The following is a 23,491-nucleotide window of genomic DNA, read 5'->3' as shown; positions in this document are numbered from 1 at the left end:
TTGACGCAAAATGTTACCTCAGTTTTATTGAGTATTAGTAACTTATATCTCTTAAATCAGAATAAGTTGTACGTGACAATTCCAGGTTCATTGTCGAAATATGATTATTTATCAAAAATATCTGCAAGAGTACAAGCAGTCTGGAGGCATAAAATGGCCACTACCTACCAATCACTGTGTCTGTAAAGGCACACGGACGCTACACACACTACTAAGGCTCATTTTGTTTTGTTTTTTTTCTTCTTTTTTTAACCTGTCCTGTTCAGATGCTTGACACGGAGAATGGAGATCCAAGTGTCCGATTGATCTGAACTGTTTTAATGTATCACATGGGAGTATGACATACTTCCATTGTAATCATTCAACGTACCTCGTTTATTAGGGGTAATGGGGGAACAGGAGAAAAGAAGGAGAGACAGAAGAAGCACAAACAACAACAAGAAATACATTGAGCACCTACACTAACTATGAATATGTTGGTGCTATCGTTAGCCAGTTGTGTTTCTGGTTGACACCATGTGGGGGGCCTGATAGCCAACGAAAGAGGGAAGGGGATTCTGGGAGATAAGTGATCGGGAAGGGTGGAGTGCCCACAAATCAGCCATGTGGTCTAGAACCCAGTATTTTTGTGAATCCCTTGTGAGTGTGAGTATGTTGGCATCCTATTCTATGCTCTTCGTCGCTAATCCTGACACCGAGGTTTTCTACTTGAGTGTGTCTAATTTTACCTAATCATGCGTGAATTCCATCTGACATGTAATAGTCCTGACGTTGGTAGATTGTTTTCATCTTGGAGATGAGATGCTTGTGTGAAAGCCTGGCAGTTTTTGTAACTTGGGGTTTTGACAGTTACTGTCATATTTTCGGTTTCAAACCACCGTTCCGCCCCACTCCAGCCCCGAAGTCATTCCGACTCGCTTTCATACCTGCCTGTATATACTAGAATCTTTGCTTTTTAACTCTTAACTTGTTAACTCTTAACTATATAACTTGTCTGAGTTATACAGTTGCTGAGTAATACAATGTACTGTAACTGCATAAGATGGGTATTCACATATTCTGGTATCTCAAAATTACAACAAATCTCAGTGACCAGTGAGTTCACCATCCTCTGGTGAGCTAGATTTTGCCAGTCAAGCAACATTGTCCATGAAGACTTCACTTCCCACCTATAAATGTGATTTTGCTGACGATGTTGAAGGAGCATTGGCCCCTTGTAAGTGGTTCAGGAGTGTGCAGGGTCACAGAGTAAAATATGATTACCTAACATACCTGCTGTTTCAGCAACCTTTTTTCCCTTAGAATAGTTGGAAATCAGATTCAACCATAACTCATTTCAAACACTTATGACAAAGTTTATTGCTTGTTGCAATAGTTAACATTCATTGAAGCCATTTGATACACTATTGTTTGCAGAGCAAACAGATAGGAAGATTTATTTAGTAGCCTGTCAGTAATCCATCAGGGGCTAAATGGATGAGCTCTTCTGCAACACACTTCACATCAATGTGTCCCTGTGAATGTCCCTGACTGATGGTCCCAGATAAGTCAGGGTCCTGGATGCTCTGGTCCAATTGAGGCTTACGTGCCGAAGCATAATGTATATTTCAATGTGTTTAGCGGGTATGAAACATATTACTAAAACAGTGGCAAGAACAGACTTCTATCCTGATTTAATATCTTCTTTAAATTGTATGAGTCATGTTTTGAGATTTCTGCATTGTGCATTTGTGAATCCTTGTTACAATACATAGCCTGAGAAGCACCTCTAACCTTCTTGATTCTCAGTTTGTTTGTTTTTAGTGCATATACAGGGAGTCGATATCCTCGACCTATGACGTTTCGATTTTACAACGGCAGTGCCTTGTACATCATTTTGTCCCAAGCAACATAGTTTCTGTTTAGCTAGTGCATAGTGCTTGTTTGTGTTTGTGCGCCGGGACAATCTTTGCCTTTTTCGCCCTCCTTTTTTCACATAATGGCCCAATGAAGAAAGCCGGGTCTTCTTGCGATACCAGTCCAGCCCCCCAAAAAAAAGCAATTACCATGGAAACTAAGCTTAATGTCATAAGGACTTACAGAGAGAACCCGACAAGCATACAGTGGTATGAAAAAGTATCTGAACCATTTGGAATTTCGAAACCCATTTCTACCAAACATTTTAAGTCAGGTGTGTGCCCAATCACTGATGAGTGGTTTAAAGCTGCCCTGCCCACTATAAAACAGACTCCGGGTAAGAAATGTCTTGATGAGAAGTATTTTCTGATGTGCATGTGCATTGATCAAAAGAACTGTCTGAAGACCTCCGATCGAGGATTGTTGATTTGTATAAAGCTGTGAAAGGATACAAAACCATGTCTAAAAGTAGAGATGGTCTCTAAAAGAACCCTAGAGTGTTTGCTAAAGACTTACAAACACAGTCCAGTATCTCTGTGCACACATCAACCATATGTAAAACAATGGCCAAGAATGTTGTTCATGGGAGGACTCCATGGAGGAAGCCACTGCTCTCTAAAAAAAGTATTGTTGCTCGTTTAATGTTCGCAAAAAAGCACGTGGACACTCCACAGAAGTTTTGGCAAAATATTTTGTGGACTGATGAAACCAAAGTTGAATTGTTTGGGAGTAACACACAATGTCATGTGTGGAAGAAAAATGGAACAGCTCACCAACATCAACACCTCATCCCCACCTTGAAACATAGTGGAGGGAGCATCATGATTTGGGGCTGTTTGCTGCCTCAGGGCCTGGACAACTTGCAATCATTCATGGAAGAATGACTTCAAAAGTTTATCAGGATGTTTTGCAGGAAAACCTGAGGCCGTCTCTCAGACAGTTGAAGCTAAGAAGAGGATGAACCTATATAATTCTAACATGATTCTGCTGATTATGCTGCAACAAGACAGTGATCCCCAACACAGAAGTAAATCAACTTCAGAATGGTTTCAGAAGAACAAAATACACATTCTGGAGTGGCCAAGTCAAATTCCAGATTTAAACCCCGTTCAGATGCTGTGGCATGACCTAAAGACAGCGATTCATGCCAGACATCCCAGGAATATGACAGAAACACAGCAGGTTTGTAGAGAAGAATGGGCCAAGGTTAGTCTTGATCGATGTGCCAGACTGATCTGCAGCTAGAGGAAGCGTCTGTTTGAAGTTATTGCTGCCAAAGGGGGGGCCACAAAATATTTAATGTGATGGTTCACTTAATACCACAGTATACCTTGAAACCAGTAATCGGCACTAGTCTACTCGAAAGTGCGGATTTTAACCTTCCAGTTTTTATTTGGCACCAATTGACCACGGAAAACCAGAGATATGATCCTTTTAATTTCATAATAGGAAGTATGAAGGAACTATTCACTATTCAACTAAGAACTGTTTTCTCCACTAGAGGGCACTCATGATTTTTTGGACGAATGATGCGTCAGTTCTGCAGATTTTTTTTTTCTCTCACAAGAATTCTGGGATTTTTTTCCCCCTTTGCCCTAATATGGTCTTTATGCTCTTTGTGCTGAAAAAAAAAAAAAAAAAAAAACCTGTCTAAAATTTTATAAACATCATAAGCAGCTATGTTGTTACTCAAGACTTGATGAATCCTTTCACCACATACTTTTTTACTTGCACTTGAGTGAGTACATTTTTGGGTGACTTCTTTTACTCTTACTTGAGTAATGTTATTTCTAAGTAATGCTACTCTTACTTGAGTAAAAGTTTTGGCTACTATACCCACCTCTGTATATGGCACATTCAAAAGTAAAGTATACTGCAAAAAGTCAAGGATAAACTATATATTTTCCAAAACCAAAAGGCAAATTAAAAGTACAGTTACAAATGAGTTCCGTTCCTATGCTGGTGACGTAACCCGAATTTCCGCATATGACGGATTTCACAGATAAAGTCGAAATTTACATCAAAATACTTTGTATAAAAAAACAAATACAATTATTTAAATTACTAAGATGCTGTTATTACATTACAGATGCTGGGTGGATGGGGAATTATGGTTTTTAATGGTTTATTTGCAACCGAAAGCATGGAACACAACTACTGTAACGAAACCAAAACAGCCTTTTCACTCCGGCCAACTCGTCCACCCTTCCCTCTCTTGCTCTCGTCAGACACGCAGTGTGTTTATGGAGAACCCAGAAAACACAACTCTCAACACTCTCAACACATCATTTGCAATCTGAAGTATACATGCAACCAGATTCATTACAATACTGTCCTTATTTTAACGATATGTGATCCAGAAGTTTCACGGACTATGACTGCTGGCGATGTAAGTTCATTGTCAACACAAAGCTGCTTTTGGCCACGATTGTCACTGGTGAGGCGATTTTGCGCGCCGGTGTAACTTGGGTCTGAATGCAACTTAAGTCCTGAGCTACAGTGGGATTAAAAAAGTATCTGAACCTTTTGGAATTTCTCACATTTCTATAAATCACCATCAAATGTGATCTGATCTTTGTCAAAATCACACAGATGAAAAAACAGTGTGTGCTTTAACTAAAACCACCCAAAAATTTATAGGTTTTCATATTCTAATGACTATAGTATGCAAACAATGACAGAAGGGGGGAAATAAATAACTACCAGGGGTTTTGGAACTTCCTAAAATTACCAAGGGTGTCCCATTTTGGGACACCCTGGGATCCGCCCCCAAGCCGAGCCCATCTCATTTCTACCCCTTGGCCCACCTCCTGGCCCACCCCTTGCCCTCGGCCCACCCCTCGGCCCACCCACCCCTCGGCCCACCCCTCGGCCCACCCCTCTGCCCACCCCTCGGCCCACCCCTTGGCCCTTCAAACGAAGCAATAAGGAGGGCTTGAAACCATCAGCCCTAAGAATTGGGACACCTCTTTTGCAAGTAAAGAGAAAGCAGCCTACTCAAGAAAGTTTTCCCCCAACCACCTCCTCTGCTAATGGCTCAATTTACGAGCAAAGACAAGGCAGCAAAGCAGCAAATAAAACTCCATACAAAGCAGCCTCACTCTGGAAGGATTCGCCCTTACTTTTGCATTCAAACAGATTTTGCTTTCGCTCAAGTGACTTTTGTTTTTGATTGAAAATATATATTTTGATTGAAGGAACTTTTTGGGGGGGACTGACTAAGAAATAAACAAATCTACCAACAAATTTATCATTCAACAGTAGGCTTTGAAAGCTGTGTTTGATTTTAACAAAATATAAAAACATATCAAAAGCCAAACAAATACAACAATTTCTTTGGCAGTCTTTATTTTGAGGCAACTTTTGCATTCAAACATTTTGCTTTCCTTCAAGTGACTTTTGTCACGCAAATGTTGCACTGTGGGAAAGGCTGCTATTGTGTGTAAAAAAAAAAAAAAGAGAAAGCCCTGGTGTCATTCAAAGCACTAATTCAGGGGTCCCCCAAACTACGGCCCACGGGCCACATTTGGTCCAGCCCCCTGAACAAAAATAAATAAATAAATAAATAAAAAATTTCTAAAAAAATATATATATATATATATTATATATATATTATATATATATATTATATATATATATATAAGTATATATATATATATATATATATATATATTTTTTTTTTTTTTTTTTTTTTTTTTTACCCAATAGTAATATTTATTTCCTGGCTTTTTTTCTGTGAAGAACCCAGAGAGGGTTATTTGGTTATTATCGATTATATTATATTATATTATATTATATTATATTATATTATATTATATTATATTATATTATATTATATTATATTATATTAAGCAAAGCAAGGCAAAGCAAACAAAACAAACACTTGTAACAAACGTAAGGGTCCACAACACATGCACATAGATGTGGAGCACTAGTTCAGTTTAATTTAGTTTGGTTTCAAATTCAATGTAATATTTACACCATTGTATGAAACCTGAATGATAGTTAGTTTCTGAACCAAGAGTGGTATTTACTAGTCCTGCATATTTTATCCAGCCATTTCATGTGATGTGCTTTTCTTGTTACCACTGTTGCTTGGTGTGCTTTGTTGTAGTATTTCTGAATATCTATGGATATAAATGTATATCCACAGCAAATTGTTAACTGATCTTTTCAAAAATGTTTTTTAACATGTAGAGGGTATTCAAACAAATACATCCGAATGAATTAGAATTATTATACTACTGTTAAAAAATCCTCAGAACTTAAACAGTTTATTGTCAAGTAAGAAGTAACAGTGTTTGAAATAGAGCCTAGTTCGGGCCTAAAAAATCCAGCCCGACCCGACACGGCCCGCTGGTATTGAGGCCCGACCCGGCCCAAGCTCGATCACTTAACTAGATTTGCAGGCCCGAGCCCGAAAAACCCGACTTTTTTTTTTTTTTTTTTTTTTTTTTTTTGAGTGACGCGGAAAAAACGCAGCAGCAGCAATTTATTTTCATTTCTTCGAGTTGGCAGAAAAAAACGCAAGTTTTCTTAATGTTTAAATAATCTACATATTTTTTTTAGAATTATCAAAGCATTCACACAACGAAATAACGCTGGGTAAGTTTGTTAAACATATTTCTGAGTGTGTGGGATATTGTTCTCACATGGACGCGCCTCTCTGACAAGGAAATGAAAATGAGGGCGGCGGCTCGGCCATGCACAAACGGTACAGCGGGAGGACAAGAATAAAAAGCGGCCGGCGCCACAGCGTTCATGCACATGCACAAGCAGAAGCGCAATACAGAGATCCTGCTCTCCATTTTTTTTTTTTTTTTTTAAATAATTTATTAGTCCGGCATGGCGGCCCGACCCGAACTGACCCGAACGTGAATGCTTAAAATGTGGGCCCGACCCGACCCGACATTCGGGTCGGGTTGATTCGGGTTCGGGCACAAAATCTAACCTCTAGTTTGAAAGTAGCATGGCGCCCATCCCCCATTCACTGATAATGGCCGAACATTTCCCTCCCACCCCCTTCCACAGCGAACGGCTGAATTGCTAGTAAAGAAAAAGTAGCCTGACTTGGAAAGGTTTTGCCCTTACTTTTGCATTCAAACACATTTTGCTTTGTTTTCAAGTGACTTTTTCTCGATTGAAAATATATATTTTGATTGAAGGAATTTTTGGGGGGGCGCTTGACCAAGAAATAAACAAATCTAGCTACTAATTTATCAACCTCAAAGCTGGGAGTGATTCTAAAAAAAATATAAAAACATATCAAAAGCAAAATAAAGATTCCAACACAAGAATATTTTTGTCTGTCTTTATTTTGGGGCAACGTTTGCATTCAAACCAATTTTGCTTTAACTACTGTTAAAAAATCCTCAGAAGTTTAGCAGTTTATTGTCAAGTAAGAAGTAACAGTGTTTGAAAGTAGCATGGCGCCCATCCCCCATTCACTGACAATGGCTGGACATTTCTCACCAACCCCCATCCACAGCGAACGGCTGAATTGCAAGTAAAGAAACAGCAGCCTGACTTGCAAAGGTTTCGCTCTTAATTTTGCATTCCAAAAACATTTTGCTTTGCTTTCAAGTGATTTTTTTTTTCTCGATTGAAAATATATATTTTGATTGAAGGAACTTTTTTTTTTGATTGACCAAGAAATAAACAAATCTAGCTACAAATGTATCAACCTCAAAGCTGTGAGTGATTCTAATAAAATATAAAAACATATCAAAAGCAAAATAAAGATTCCAACACAAGAATATTTTTGTCCGTCTTTATTTTGGGGCAACGTTTGCATTCAAACCAATTTTGCTTTAACTACTGTTAAAAAATCCTCAGAAGTTTAGCAGTTTATTGTCAAGTAAGAAGTAACAGTGTTTGAAAGTAGCATGGCGCCCATCCCCCATTCACTGACAATGGCTGGACATTTCCCACCAACCCCCATCCACAGCGAACGGCTGAATTGCAAGTAAAGAAACAGCAGCCTGACTTGCAAAGGTTTCGCTCTTACTTTTGCATTCCAAAAACATTTTGCTTTGTTTTCAAGTGAATTTTTTTTCTCGATTGAAAATATATATTTTGATTGAAGGAACTTTTTTTTTTTGATTGACCAAGAAATAAATCTAGCTACAAATGTATCAACCTCAAAGCTGTGAGTGATTCTAATAAAATATAAAAACATATCAAAAGCAAAATAAAGATTCCAACACAAGAATATTTTTGTCTGTCTTTATTTTGGGGCAACGTTTGCATTCAAACCAATTTTGCTTTAACTACTGTTAAAAAATCCTCAGAAGTTTAGCAGTTTATTGTCAAGTAAGAAGTAACAGTGTTTGAAAGTAGCATGGCGCCCATCCCCCATTCACTGACAATGGCTGGACATTTCCCACCAACCCCCATCCACAGCGAACGGCTGAATTGCAAGTAAAGAAACAGCAGCCTGACTTGCAAAGGTTTCGCTCTTACTTTTGCATTCCAAAAACATTTTGCTTTGTTTTCAAGTGAATTTTTTTTCTCGATTGAAAATATATATTTTGATTGAAGGAACTTTTTTTTTTTGATTGACCAAGAAATAAATCTAGCTACAAATGTATCAACCTCAAAGCTGTGAGTGATTCTAATAAAATATAAAAACATATCAAAAGCAAAATAAAGATTCCAACACAAGAATATTTTTGTCTGTCTTTATTTTGGGGCAACGTTTGCATTCAAACCAATTTTGCTTTAACTACTGTTAAAAAATCCTCAGAAGTTTAGCAGTTTATTGTCAAGTAAGAAGTAACACTGTTTGAAAGTAGCATGGCGCCCATCCCCCATTCACTGACAATGGCTGGACATTTCCCACCAACCCCCCATCCACAGCGAACGGCTGAATTGCAAGTAAAGAAACAGCAGCCTGACTTGCAAAGGTTTCGCTCTTACTTTTGCATTCCAAAAACATTTTGCTTTGCTTTCAAGTGATTTTTTTTTTTCTCGATTGAAAATATATATTTTGATTGAAGGAACTTTTTTTTTTTGGATTGACCAAGAAATAAACAAATCTAGCTACAAATGTATCAACCTCAAAGCTGTGAGTGAGTCTAATAAAATATAAAAACATATCAAAAGCAAAACAAAGATACCCACACGAGAATTTTTTTGTCTGTATTTTGAGGCAACGTTTGCATTCAAACCAATTTTGTTTTCATTCAAGTGACTTTTGTTGTTTCATTATAGTCATCGTGCAAAATACATGGTGTCTCAGCGGTGGTGGTGGCGTATTCTGTCTGGGCTGTCGTAACAGGGTTGGCACTCCGTTGCTGTCTCCTTCTTGCATTTGCCACAGGTGTACCTGTAGCAGTGAACACATCTGCTGGTTGCAGAGTTCCGTGAGCATTCAGCTCTAACTTGACACTTGGCTCTTTTGCTGGGACTGGGCGTGAGGGGCTCCCGGCGCTTCTCATGATTCTCATGAAAGACTTATCAAAAGCAAAAGAAATGTAGCAAACACAACAATTTAGTTTTTGGTCTATCTCTATTTTGAGGCAACTCTAGCATTCAAACTCATTTTGCTTACATTCCAGTGACTTTTTTATTTCAATTGAAAATATTTATTTTGCTTGAAGGAATTTGTTTCTGGATTGAACAAAAAAGACTGAAAACCTCATACAACTTTATCAAACTAAAGTAAGCTCTGAAAGCTGGGAATGATTCTCATGAAAGACTTATCAAAAGCAAAAGAAATGTAGCAAACACAACAATTTAGTTTTGTCCATCCCTATTTTGAAGCAACTCTAGCATTCAAACTCATTTTGCTTACATTCCAGTGACTTTTTTATTTCAATTGAAAATATTTATTTTGCTTGAAGCAATTTGTTTCTGGATTGAACAAAAAAGAATGAAAACCTCATACAACTTTATCAAACTAAAGTAAGCTCTGAGAGCTGAGATTGATTCTCATGAAAGACTTATCAAAAGCAAAAAAATGTAGCAAACACAACAATTTAGTTTTATCCATCCCTATTTTGAAGCAACTCTAGCATTCAAACTCATTTTGCTTACATTCCAGTGACTTTTTTATTTCAATTGAAAATATTTATTTTGCTTGAAGCAATTTGTTTCTGGAATGAACAAAAAAGAATGAAAACCTCATACAACTTTATCAAACTAAAGTAAGCTCTGAAAGCTGGGAATGATTCTCATGAAAGACTTATCAAAAGCAAAAGAAATGTAGCAAACACAACAATTTAGTTTTTGGTCTATCTCTATTTTGAGGCAACTCTAGCATTCAAACTCATTTTGCTTACATTCCAGTGATTTTTTTATTTCTTTGAGGTTGATACATTTGTAGCTAGATTTGTTTATTTCTTGGTCAATCCAAAAAAAAAAGTTCCTTCAATCAAAATATATATTTTCAATCGAGAAAAAAAAAATCACTTGAAAGCAAAGCAAAATGTTTTTGGAATGCAAAAGTAAGAGCGAAACCTTTGCAAGTCAGGCTGCTGTTTCTTTACTTGCAATTCAGCCGTTCGCTGTGGATGGGGGTTGGTGGGAAATGTCCAGCCATTGTCAGTGAATGGGGGATGGGCGCCATGCTACTTTCAAACACTGTTACTTCTTACTTGACAATAAACTGCTAAACTTCTGAGGATTTTTTAACAGTAGTTAAAGCAAAATTGGTTTGAATGCAAACGTTGCCTCAAAATAAAGACAGACAAAAAAATTCTTGTGTGGGTATCTTTATTTTGCTTTTGATATGTTTTTATATTTTATTAGAATCACTCACAGCTTTGAGGTTGATACATTTGTAGCTAGATTTGTTTATTTCTTGGTCAATCAAAAAAAAAAGTTCCTTCAATCAAAATATATATTTTCAATCGAGAAAAAAAAAAATCACTTGAAAGCAAAGCAAAATGTTTTTGGAATGCAAAAGTAAGAGCGAAACCTTTGCAAGTCAGGCTGCTGTTTCTTTACTTGCAATTCAGCTGTTCGCTGTGGATGGGGGTTGGTGGGAAATGTCCAGCCATTGTCAGTGAATGGGGGATGGGCGCCATGCTACTTTCAAACACTGTTACTTCTTACTTGACAATAAACTGCTAAACTTCTGAGGATTTTTTTAACAGTAGTTAAAGCAAAATTGGTTTGAATGCAAACGTTGCCCCAAAATAAAGACAGACAAAAATATTCTTGTGTTGGAATCTTTATTTTGCTTTTGATATGTTTTTATATTTTATTAGAATCACTCACAGCTTTGAGGTTGATAAATTAGTAGCTAGATTTGTTTATTTCTTGGTCAAGCGCCCCCCCAAAAATTCCTTCAATCAAAATATATATTTTCAATCGAGAAAAAGTCACTTGAAAACAAAGCAAAATGTGTTTGAATGCAAAAGTAAGGGCAAAACCTTTCCAAGTCAGGCTACTTTTTCTTTACTAGCAATTCAGCCGTTCGCTGTGGAAGGGGGTGGGAGGGAAATGTTCGGCCATTATCAGTGAATGGGGGATGGGCGCCATGCTACTTTCAAACTAGAGGTTAGATTTTGTGCCCGAACCCGAACCCGACCCGACCCGAATGTCGGGTCGGGTCGGGCCCACATTTTAAGCATTCACGTTCGGGTCAGTTCGGGTCGGGCCGCCATGCCGGACTAATAAATTATTTAAAAAAAAAAAAAAAAAAAATGGAGAGCAGGATCTCTGTATTGCGCTTCTGCTTGTGCATGTGCATGAACGCCGTGGCGCCGGCCGCTTTTTATTCTTGTCCTCCCGCTGTACCGTTTGTGCATGGCCGAGCCGCCGCCCTCATTTTCATTTCCTTGTCAGAGAGGCGCGTCCATGTGAGAACAATATCCCACACACTCAGAAATATGTTTAACAAACTTTCCCAGCGTTATTTCGTTGTGTGAATGCTTTGATAATTCTCAAAAAAATATGTAGATTATTTAAACATTAAGAAAACTTGCGTTTTTGTCTGCCAACTCGAAGAAATGAAAATAAATTGCTGCTGCTGCGTTTTTTTCCGCGTCACTCAAAAAACAAAAACAAAAAAAAAAAAAAAAATGGAGAGCAGGGTATCTGTATTGTGCTTTTGCTTGTGCGTGTGCACGAACGCCGTGGCGCCGGCCGCTCTTTATTCTTGTCCTCCCGCGGCCGTTTGCGCATGGCCGAGCCGCCGCCCTCATTTTCATTTCCTTGTCAGAGAGGCGCGTCCATGTGAGAACAATATCCCACACACTCAGAAATATGTTTAACAAACTTTCCCAACGTTATTTCGTTGTGTGAATGCTTTGATAATTCTAAAAAAAATATGTAGATTATTTAAACATTAAGAAAACTTGCGTTTTTTTCTGCCAACTCGAAGGCAGAAAACTTTTTCTGCCAACTCGAAGAAATGAAAATAAACTGCTGCTGCGTTTTTTCCGCGTCACTCAAAAAAAAAAAAAAAAAAAAAAGTCGGGTTTTTCGGGCTCGGGCCTGCAAATCTAGTTAAGTGATCGAGCTCGGGCCGGGTCGGGCCTCAATACCAGCGGGCCGGGTCGGGTCGGGTCGGGCTGGATTTTTTAGGCCCGAACTAGGCTCTAGTCCCAATTCTTAGGGCTGATGGTTTCAAGCCCTCCTTATTGCTTCGTTTGAAGGGCCAAGGGGTGGGCCGAGGGGTGGGCAGAGGGGTGGGCCGAGGGGTGGGTGGGCCGAGGGGTGGGCCAAGGGGTGGGCCAAGGGGCGGGCCAAGGGGTGGGCCAGGAGGTGGGCCAAGGGGTAGAAATGAGATGGGCTTGGTGGAGGATCTCCTTATAAGGCTGTCCCAAAATGGGACACCCTTGGGGATGATCCTAGGTTGTCCCAAAATGGGACACCTATGGTAATTCTAGTGTTAAAACGTCAAAACTGCAAAAAATTTCCATCATACCGTCCCAAAGGTGTTAGGTATTTTTAATGTCCAAAAAATGTACGAAGAAATCCCTCGCTTGCAGCTGCAAGGTTTGATTCTCCCCAGCCGGTTGGTGCTCAGTGTCAGTGAGTCAGCTGTGCTACACGATGTCTGGAGGAGGTAAAATTCCGGAACTTTTTCCCCCATCGAAGAAAACAAAATCGCTGGTATGGGTATACTTCGGCTACAGAAAAGTTACAGACGGCCGCGGCTTAGAGGAGGAGGGCCAACAGACATATAAAACATGTTTGCGGAGCGCGGCTGCCAAGGAAGAAATACCTCTAATACCATTTCGCATTCATACAAAATTAAAGATTAGTAAACACTGTCATGAATGTTTCCCACCAGCTATGAGAGTTAACTCCTGCGTGTTTAGTGTCTCTAGCGGTGGTAAAACATTGAGAAAGAGAACAGAAAGAGAGTGTGTGTATAACGTAAACATGATATGAGTCATACACACATGCTTTTTATGGAAAATGATTAAATTATTTTTATTCTGATGGTAATAATGTTGAGCTGTGGCTCTGGGTTTAGGCTCACCTAAAGGACTGCATCTATTTTAATTTTATTTAGATTTTTTTTATTTTTTTTATTTTAACATTATACTTATTTTCCAATTTGCTAATAAGTTTTGAAAAATAAACATCCTGTCCAATGGAAAAAAGCTTTTTTTTTTCCTCAAAGTAAGACATTTTTGTGCTATAATTGCAATACCGTGATACCGTGAAACCGTTATGTTTTGGCTTAATGTTATCATACCCTCAGAATATCATACTGGCACATGCCTACTTTTGAGTCATGTTGAAGGCAGAGCGCTGTGTCAAATACTTCATTTTTTACAGTGCTTTAAAGACGCCACGTGTTTGAACAGGCCGGCGTGATCATAGAACGGCAAGCCTGAGTCTGATTGGTAGTGGTGTCAACAATAATCGATGCGGCGATGCATCCCGATGCGGGGCATGGACGATTCGATTCGATGCGGGCAACAAGCCGAATCAATTTAGCGCATTTTAAAATATATAAGTACGTTCAAAAATCTTCCCTGCGCACTTCCGGTGACGCAACGGATTTGGTTTCCCCATTTGTATTTTTATTCTCATGTTTCATTTTTTGCATCAATAATCTTTCTCACTCCCTCTTTCTCCGCTTCAGCCATTGTTTTGCTATGTGCTATCTCTTAGAGGTTAGATCTTGTCCCCAAACCCGAACGGGTCGGGTCGGGCCCAAAATGTTAAGCATTCATGTTCGGGCCGGGCCGTCGCGCCGGACTAATTAAAAAAAAAAAAAAAAAAAAAAAAAAAAAAAAAAAAAAAAAGGGATAAAACCGAGAGCAGGCTCTCTGTATTGTGCATTTGCTTGTGCACGCACATGAAGCAGTGGCGCCGCCCGCTTTTTCTTCTTCTCCTCCGCTTTGGCGCTTGCGATTTGTTACGAAAGACACTTTTATTTATGCACAAAAAAGGCAACATAAATGTGATCCTTTTGAATCTTCTCCTCTGTGTGTGCAAAATCGCATGTTTTTTTTTTTTTTTATATTAAACTTTCCCAGCGTTATTTCGTTGTGTAAATGCTTTTATAATGATCATTAAAATATGTAGACTATATTAACATTAAGAAAACTTGCGTTTTTTTCTGCCAACTCAAAGAAATGAAAATAAATTGCTGCTGCTGCTGCTGCTGCGTTTTTGTTTTCGCATCACTCCAAGCCGGGTCGGGCTTCAATACCAGCGGGCCGTGTCGGGTCGGGCTGGATTTTTTAGGCCCGATCTAACCTCTACTATCACTCTGCTCTCTCGATTGCAAAAAAACTGATATTTCCTCATGTTGAAACAGATTGTTATGACTGCTAAAATGCTGCTGCACTTCATTTTAATTCATTATTTTTTATTGTTATGTGGTAGTTACTGATTGCATTTCTAAGTTGATTGCACATATATAGTGGGCTAGGCCTACATTTTACTTTTGTTCTACATTGCAATTTAGTTTATGTTTTGTTTGCAACTGAACTGATCCCTGGATTGATATTGCGATAAAGATGCTGCTGCACTACAATATTTTCTTTGTCGTTTTCTTTAATATTTACTTGAATATTTTTATTGATGGGTCATTGTGACTAAAATACAGTGACTGTTATTACTGATTTTGCACAAGAGTTCAGATGTTGTACTGTGTGAAAGGCTGCTACTGTATGTAAAAAAAAAGAGAAAGCCCTGGTCTCATTCAAAGCACCAATTAAATGCTGTGATCTGTTTGTTTTTTTTTTCCAAATATATATATATATATATATATACATATATATGCATATATATATATATATATGAAAGTATTTTCATTTGACTTCAACCAGGAGAGACACAAGAGCCAATAAAAAGTCGTTTAATGTCTGACCGCTTGTGTTGCCTCATGATTCACGAAAAATATGCTTTGCTTTATAATTTGAATGCATCCCAGGCTTTAAGGCATCGCGATGCATTGCCGAATCGAACCGAATCGAATCGTGACCCTCTGAATCGAATCGAATCGAATTGAATCGTGGCCCTCCGAATCGTAATCGAATCAAATCGTGAGGGCAGTGCCGATGCACACCTCTACTGATTGGTATAACGGAGTCATGTGTTTAGTGTCGCGACGTCTCATTGTTGAAACTGGTAAAGCTAATGTTGGCATCGCCGGAAAAAAACAAAAACAATCTACGACTAGTGTAGCCTAAAGTAACGGAGTAAGAGTAGCATTTTTTCTTCACAAATCTACTCAAGTAAGAGTAAAAAGTATGACTTAGTATAACTACTCTTAGAAGTATATTTCTCAAATAGTTGCTCAGTAACGGAGTACATGTACCGCGTTACTACCCACCTTTACCATACAGTATATGCTTGCTTTTAGATTATAACATGCTTGATGTCATATTCTGAATGCTTTATAATATCTGTCTCAACAAGCCGCTGGGGAAAAACAACCATCTGAAAGAATGATTCACAAAAATGGCTAAGTTTCACATCCAGCTATTCAATATACAGAACTCATCTGTGTCTCATTCATGCTATGGTGACGTGTTGCACGTATTTGCTCATCTGTTTACCCAGCTTGTGCTCATCTCACCATAACCACGTGACATTATTAGTCACGCTGCTGATGCACTAGTTTGGAGGTCACTTCTCAAAGTGGCAGACTGTCACAATGCGAAATATCCCTTATGACTTTTGACGGTGCAATGTGCTGACACCTGGTTGTGCAACTGAGTCAACATAACACAGGATGCTCCAGGCCAACGCATGAACCTTCACCCGGCCAACTGAAGTCAAGAAATTGTCAGATTTCCGGGAATCACGATATCATCACAAACCCAGCGGCAAATTTACCATTATGCAAAAGTAGGCAGTTGTCTAGGGCCTCAAGTAACTCGGGGACCCCAATGAAATTCCTCACGCGCAAATAGTCAATGTCATATTAATTATGTTTCTGATCAAACTTCGCTAAAATGTCACCAGAACGCTTGTCGTTATTATACAGGTCTTACCCTCAGTTTACACTACATTGAATCTGTCCATCTTAGTGTGCATTTGTAGAAAGTGTCAAGGAAGTCGGTGGCAAAACATAGTGAATGGCGAGAAAAAGGATGACAGGGAGAGAAGAGAACAAGGACAAAGTAAAATAAATCCAAAATGAAAAAAAAATTTTTTTTAAACGATCACAGCGGAGCCCAAAAAAGGAAGAAGGAGGAAAACAAGAACTAGATTTCTAAGTTATAAAAATGTCAATATTCTTTACCAGTGACATGTTACATTGACTTGAGTAGAATTTTAGAAAAATGTACTTCTAAGAGTAGTTTTACCATGCCATACTTTCTACTTTGACTTGAGTAGATTGGTGATTCTTACCTCACTGTTCTTACTCCACTACTTTATGCTACATTACATTGTTCCTCTTGAATGTACATATTAGATTTGCTTTATTTTTTGCCAGATAAACCTATGGTGGCTCTATCAGTTTCACCAATGAGGCGTGCCAACAATAATCTCATGACTCAGTCAGAAGCAGAGGTGTGTAGCTTAGCCAAAGGTTTTACTCAAGTAAGAGTAGCTTTACGAAAAAATAAAATCACTCAAGTAAAAGTAGTCATCCAAAAAAATGTACTAATAGTACAAGTCAAAAAGTATTTGATGAAAAGAATACTCAAGTAATGAGTAACATTGTCAGTAACTACTCACGATTTTTTTTATATGGTGGTATTTTTTTTCCCCAGCAAATCTATTTATGTGGACTATTATTAGGGTTGGGCATCGTTTGAATTTGAACGGTTCCGATTCCAAACGATTCTTGATTCCGATTCTTTTGATAGGCAGTGTATAAAAAATGGCATAGTTTATATTAATTTCTTCTCGATTTTCTTTTTATAATTATATGAACTTTCAATTAACTTTGGTATGAATTTCTAATTTTTAATTTGTATATAAAATGTCAGTCTGAACTTGAATATGATGAAGTTTCTTACATTAGGAGTGCAGCTTCACCAAGATGTTTATTTTTCAAAAGCTCACGGAGAAAACATTTACACATATTCTTTTACCTGTGTTTAGAGTCTCTTATGTTGCAGGTATTAATTGTATTGCATTGTTTGTTTTAGGTGGTATTTCTACAAGTTAGTTAAAGTGCGTACGACAGGATAAAAAAAAGTCAAATAGCATTATTATGTGAATTAGAATCATATTTTGAGACGAATCGACTATATACAACAATTTAGCAAAGCGCAGATGACGAGAAATTAGTTTTTTCATCTGCCAGTTAGCCACGCCTACCATTATAGGGCTCTAGCGTCCCCAACAGGTGGATGACGTCAGCGAAGTCACGATTTCATCTGTTTTACTTTTCAACCCATTGAGGGGGAATTATTCAGAACGGGGAAAATGTGACGAAGAGAGCTGCAAAATGTCATTGTTTCAGTCTCTCTACTCCAATATTTTTACAGGATATTCTTTTCATCCAAGTATTTTTCCCCAATAGCTAACTATATGGTATGGTCATGACAAACACCAGTCTAGAGTGCTAGATGGAATATGAAATAATAAAATCGCATTTATTCAGTACGACACGGCAAAATAATTCCATAATGGTCAAAACTGTCAACTCCCCCGTTACAGTCGCACCTCCCAAACGATATTTTATGCCACCGTAGTTAGTCAGGCTTTTGTCATTTCCCTGCCCTGGCTTCGGAGAATGTAAACAAACCAAGAGGTGTGACAGCTAGCCTTATTTTCACTTTTCGAAGCCAAAAATCACACAAAGCTAGCCCGCATCATGTCACACGGTGGCAGAGTTGTTGATTGCCTTCGCCGATTGGCAACCCTTCAGGCGGCAAGCAAGTTACAGCTCGTTCCCCTGCTACGTACAGGAGAGCTCGCCGGGGAAGCAGGTGGAGAATACCGCCGGACAAACTGGCCGACGTCGGAGGAACGCTTAGCTGCCACATGGGCAACACGAAAAATACTGTAATTCCTTACTACACGGCGAAGACGTAAACAGAGAGCGGCGTGCAGTTGTTGTGCAGCTAACATGGCAGAATGTGTCTGAGGAGAACTTTTCTAAATGCTTGTCCATGATCAAACGTAAGTAAATAGTCCTTTATTTAAAGAAAGTTTGTAGTGTTTACTTTGTAATCGCTGTATTCACGGCCATTTTTAACACAAAGTTGCAATTTCTGATGGGGATGAAAATTTGACAGAACACCTGGCACACGAAGAGGGCAGTAAGCCAAATATAGCGCTCTCCCGGCGAGGGGGTGTGCGACAAGCCGCCAATCGTCGGCCGAGTACCATTTTCAGTGGACAATCAGCCACAAAATGCAAGCCACCCCCGTATTAAAACGTGTGCCATGATCCCAGTATTTGACATAATACAAAATACGATGCTTCCTCCTAAGTCAAATGGTCCCACATTAGTAGGGCTTTTTTTGGGCAATATCCGCGGTGAACTGGAACCTTTTGAAACCCAAAAAGACTCACAAATCTCTCCCTGGTACAGCAACAATTTTCTGCAGCCGTTTGGCTGGCGTGGAGCGAAAAATAAACGAATTAATCGGCAAAGTCAGCTGAATCCGCAGTCCATCTGCATGCTATAAAGCAATGCTGTATTGTGAGATGCTGACCCGGGTGACGTCACATTTGCATTCGTCCTAAACCGAGACTGAAGCCAGAAGTCGCTCATTTTCATGGTGCAGGATTCAAAAATTGAATATATAAAATGATTGCCTCCACACACATCCAAGCGGTCCATTTTATTCAGGAGAATAAAACACCGCGTGAAATATGAACTAAACATGCTTTTTAGTGTCATACGCACTTTAAGGGATGACATCTTGCAGATGTCAGGCAGGGAGTGTTCTGTCCCTCAATCTTAAAGTTGACTACTTTTTAAATTTGATTTCTTTCTAAACTGATATATTGTTCATCCGTCCACAAGATGTCACTATTGTAACTCCGGACTCAGTTTTTCTTTGGTTTTGCTATGTGCGCTTGACTTCCCCTAGTGGTGACTTGATGGAAGCGGCAGGCAAAAAGAACTTACAGGTATTACTTTAGCTGGAAAAGAATCCTTGAGGTGTACAGACGCTACACACCTCCTCTGCACTGCAGATCGTTGGGAACCCTTGATAAAACATAATCTGTAGGTTTACACGTTTTAGCAGAATGTCAGATATCAGTTCGGTGTGTTTATTCTGTTACTTTGTTGTCATTTATCTGAAGCAAGGCAGCACGTTTTTGTGGTAGGCTAAATTCGCCACTTCATTTGATTTGTTTATAACAGAGCTAGTCTTCATGTGGCTACATCTTCGTGGTGTTCGGCAGCAATTTTATTCCGGTCGGCGGACTCGGAGGTCAGGGCATCGAAACTTAGAATCGAAATTTTAAAAATTCGGGAGAACCGGAGTGTTAGTCCAGGATCCCATCAATGCTCAATGCCCAACCCTAGTTATTATTATACTTTACTATAACATTTTATATAACCAGATAAAGCCAAAGAAAAAAAAACATTGAATTCCAGCGAGTGAAAAAAAAACAAATCTACAGAAATTCAGCATTACTCGTCAAAAGAGCATGTGTGCCCTCAAGTGGAGATACCATTTCCTTTATGTAACTGAAAGGATCATATCTCCGGTTTTCCAAGGTCAATTGGAGCCAAATAAAATCTGGGAGAAAGATTTAAAAAACGCGTTTCGACTCATATTGACGGCAGCACTTTGTGTCAAATACTTTAAAGATGCCACATGATTGAACAGGCCGGTGTGATCAAAGAACAACAAGCTTGAGTCTTATTGGTTCAATGGAGTCATGTGGTTATTGTCGTGACATCTCACTGGTGAAACTGGTTGATCCACTGCTAGCGTCTCGGCCCAAAAAAAAAAAAAAAGAAATTAAAATCTAATATGTAGAATAAAGAAGAAAAATGTATCGACTAAAGTAGCGGAGTCAAAGTAGCGTTTCTTCATCTCAAATCTACTCAAGTACAAGTAAAAAGTATGGCTTAGTAAAATGACTCTTAGAAGTACATTTTTCTCAAAAAGTTACTTAAGTAAATGTAATGGAGTAAATGTAATGCATTACTAACCAACTGTGGTCACAAGAGCACAGTGCACACACATGCTTGCAGTCAGAAGTCCTATGATCTCGCTGACCTGTTCAATCAAGTGGCATCTTAAAAACGCCGTAAAAAAGATAAAGTATTTGACATAGAGCGCTGCTGCCAACAGCACTCAAAAGCATGGCTTTCACCCTCTCTTCCAGTTTTCATTTGGCACCCATTGACCACGGAAAATCTTAGATATTATCGTTTTAATTTCAAGGTAGAAAAATGTTTTCTCCACTAGAGGGCTTCATGCTCTTTGAGGAGGGTGATGATATGATATGATATGATATGATATGATATGATATGATATGATATGATATGATATGATATGATATGATATGATATGATATGATATGATATGATATGATATGATATGATATGATATGATATGGTGCGGTGCCCTGCGGTACAGTACAATATAATATAAGCAGTCGCTCAAGATATTTCTCATGACTTAAGTATTCTTTTCATCGAATACGACGTATCCGACTTACGTGATTTCGACTTTACGACGCAGGAGTATTTTTCTTTATATTTCATAATAAAATGTTGACTTTTGTTTTGTGATGCATGTTTTTATTTTGGCGCACGAAGTATAGAGCAAGTAGGACTCCCACACGCGTGTAGGAGCACATGTACACACTAAGAACGTACAGTATTGGCGCACACAAAGAAGAGCGCACACGCACACACGAGTAACGAGTGCATTTGCTCCCACGAAGAAGTCGCTCCGCCTAGTAAGAAAGAGAGAAGGGGGAAAGGTTACAGCTGCAAGCTTGCGTGCTCATTTGTTGCTTGTGAAGCACCCACAGAGGCAGCCCCCGTACTGTATATAGCCCATTTTGTACTTTTTTTTGTGCTTTTTCAATTGGGATTATATTCTTGGGGCGAGTTTATGTGATTGCTTTTGATGATGTGCAGACGCTAACTGATCCATGCTAATCATTTGTGTGGATTGTTATTGCCTTATCAGCAGCTAGTTTTAAACGCAAATTTGAATTGCTGTGATAGAAGATGAAACTGAATTAATTATATTTTTATTTTAGTTCCATTTTACAATTGTTGATGTCATGAGAAGATGAATAAAGTAAGCAAACACGGACGTCTGACATCATCATTCCAGAGTTTAGCTCGCTGTTTAGCTAGGACTTAGCTCCAACGTCTTGGCGCGGCAGTACAATGATGTATAATACATGTTTTTGTTTTTGAGATTTAGGGGTACTTAAAGGGTTAATTCCAATTTACGCAGACACTCGGGTTGCATCCCCAATTTGAGCAATATTATTTTTGAATTAACGCTACCCTGACTTGAGTAAAATTCATTTCTACTTCTACCCAACTCTGCATGCAAGGCACTACTAGCACATGGTCAAACTTTATCCGCTTTATTTGGTTAATAAAGTCAATTTTACATATAATTGAATAAGTTTACAGAGCGGTTAATCTTTTGTGCAGGCCCTAATATGAAGTTAATGTGTTATAATGAGCTATTAACAAAATGATTAGAAGTTGTTTTTTGTGTAAATTCACTCAAAGAAATGTAATCCTTGTTTTACGTGGGTCAGTCCCTCGATGGAGAGACCATTAGGCATGTTTGTGATTGTGTTATACGAATCAGAGAGTATGAGTGTGCCTAGCCTCTTTAATCACACAGCAGCCAGCAGCATGTGTGGATTATGGGATTTACAGCTGCCTCTCATTGTTTTTCAGGTGAAGTAGGCCAGTGGTTTGGGACACCCAGGATAAAGCTGGTCACAGAGTGAACCTTGTAGTGTGACAAAAACATGTTCTATTTTTACAGGCTCAAGGCCTGTCAAGGCGCCACTCAAGTAGTTCTTGTTCTTCTTCTTGAATCTAACTTGTATGTCCTACTCCTCCGTCATTCGAGAACCAATCATCTTGAAACTTGGTAGATATGTAGGACGGGCTAGTGTTGATCAGTCCTCAGAGCCAGATTAATTTTTTTGTTGTATCAGGGTCAGAGGTGTGAAGAGTTCCCAAAATGTTTAATCGGCTGAGAGCAGTATTATTTCAAAAATAATACTACTGCAGTAAAAGTAAAAATAGCAATGTAATTTAAATGTATTCGGTGAAAAGAATATACAATGTTATACTTTTTCAGCACGTCATCAATATGAACTGTTATTATTATACTGTACTATAAGTTATCACATGGTCATATTAGGCAGTGGCGGTTCTAGGATTTTTTTGAAACAGGGGCCAAGAAGGGGCCACATGTAATCCTCAGGGGCCAAGTGTTGCTGCCATCTTTGTTCAGTATTTGTTTTGGTCAACAAGGCAATACGCAGACTGTCCTGAATGTGGCGGTAAAAACATCTTTGCTTGACACTGTCAAGACGAGATCAACCAGTAAAATTTGTAATACTGTATTGGCCCGAATATAAGACGGTGTTTTTTGCATTGAAATAAGACTGAAAAAGTGGGGGTCCTCCTTTATTCGCGGTCTAGACATTATACCCATTCACGACGCTAGAGTTCTGTCATGATAGATCTCAGCTACTCTCAAGTTTAACCAGTTTGCATTATTTTATTGCAATGTTTTTCCTTATTCAGATTTGTTTCAAGACTAGTTACAGTTAGACTTTACTTTGATGGTTAATGCCGTTATTGCAATTTTGTTGTTTTATCATAATAGATTGGTTTATTTACATTTCAAAAACCAGAAGCCACTCATTTACGAATGTGATTGCTCTTTTGTTTACATATTTAAATGTTCAGATATTAAGATTTGAATAACATGCTTTTTCTGTCAAAGTATATTGTTATAATCACTTGTTTCAGATGTACTGTAATTATTTTCTGTATAAAAATTAATTTGGTGTTCAAAAAGTCTTTTTTCAAACTGGAGTCTTGAAAAAGAGGGGGTCGTCTTATAATCAGGGTCTTATATTCGGGCCAATACAGTAATTTGTATTTAATCATACTGTGTGCAAGTCAGGATACAATCTGTTGAACAATAATTTTAATCACTTTTTTGAAAAGCCATTTTAAGTATGAAAAGCAGTGTTGGTATTTAACATACGCCCGAACGATATTGGTATAAACTATCATTGCAAT

This window comes from Corythoichthys intestinalis, chromosome 19 (assembly GCF_030265065.1).
Source record: "Corythoichthys intestinalis isolate RoL2023-P3 chromosome 19, ASM3026506v1, whole genome shotgun sequence".
NCBI lineage: Eukaryota > Metazoa > Chordata > Actinopteri > Syngnathiformes > Syngnathidae > Corythoichthys > Corythoichthys intestinalis.
This window is presented reverse-complemented; position numbering follows the sequence as displayed.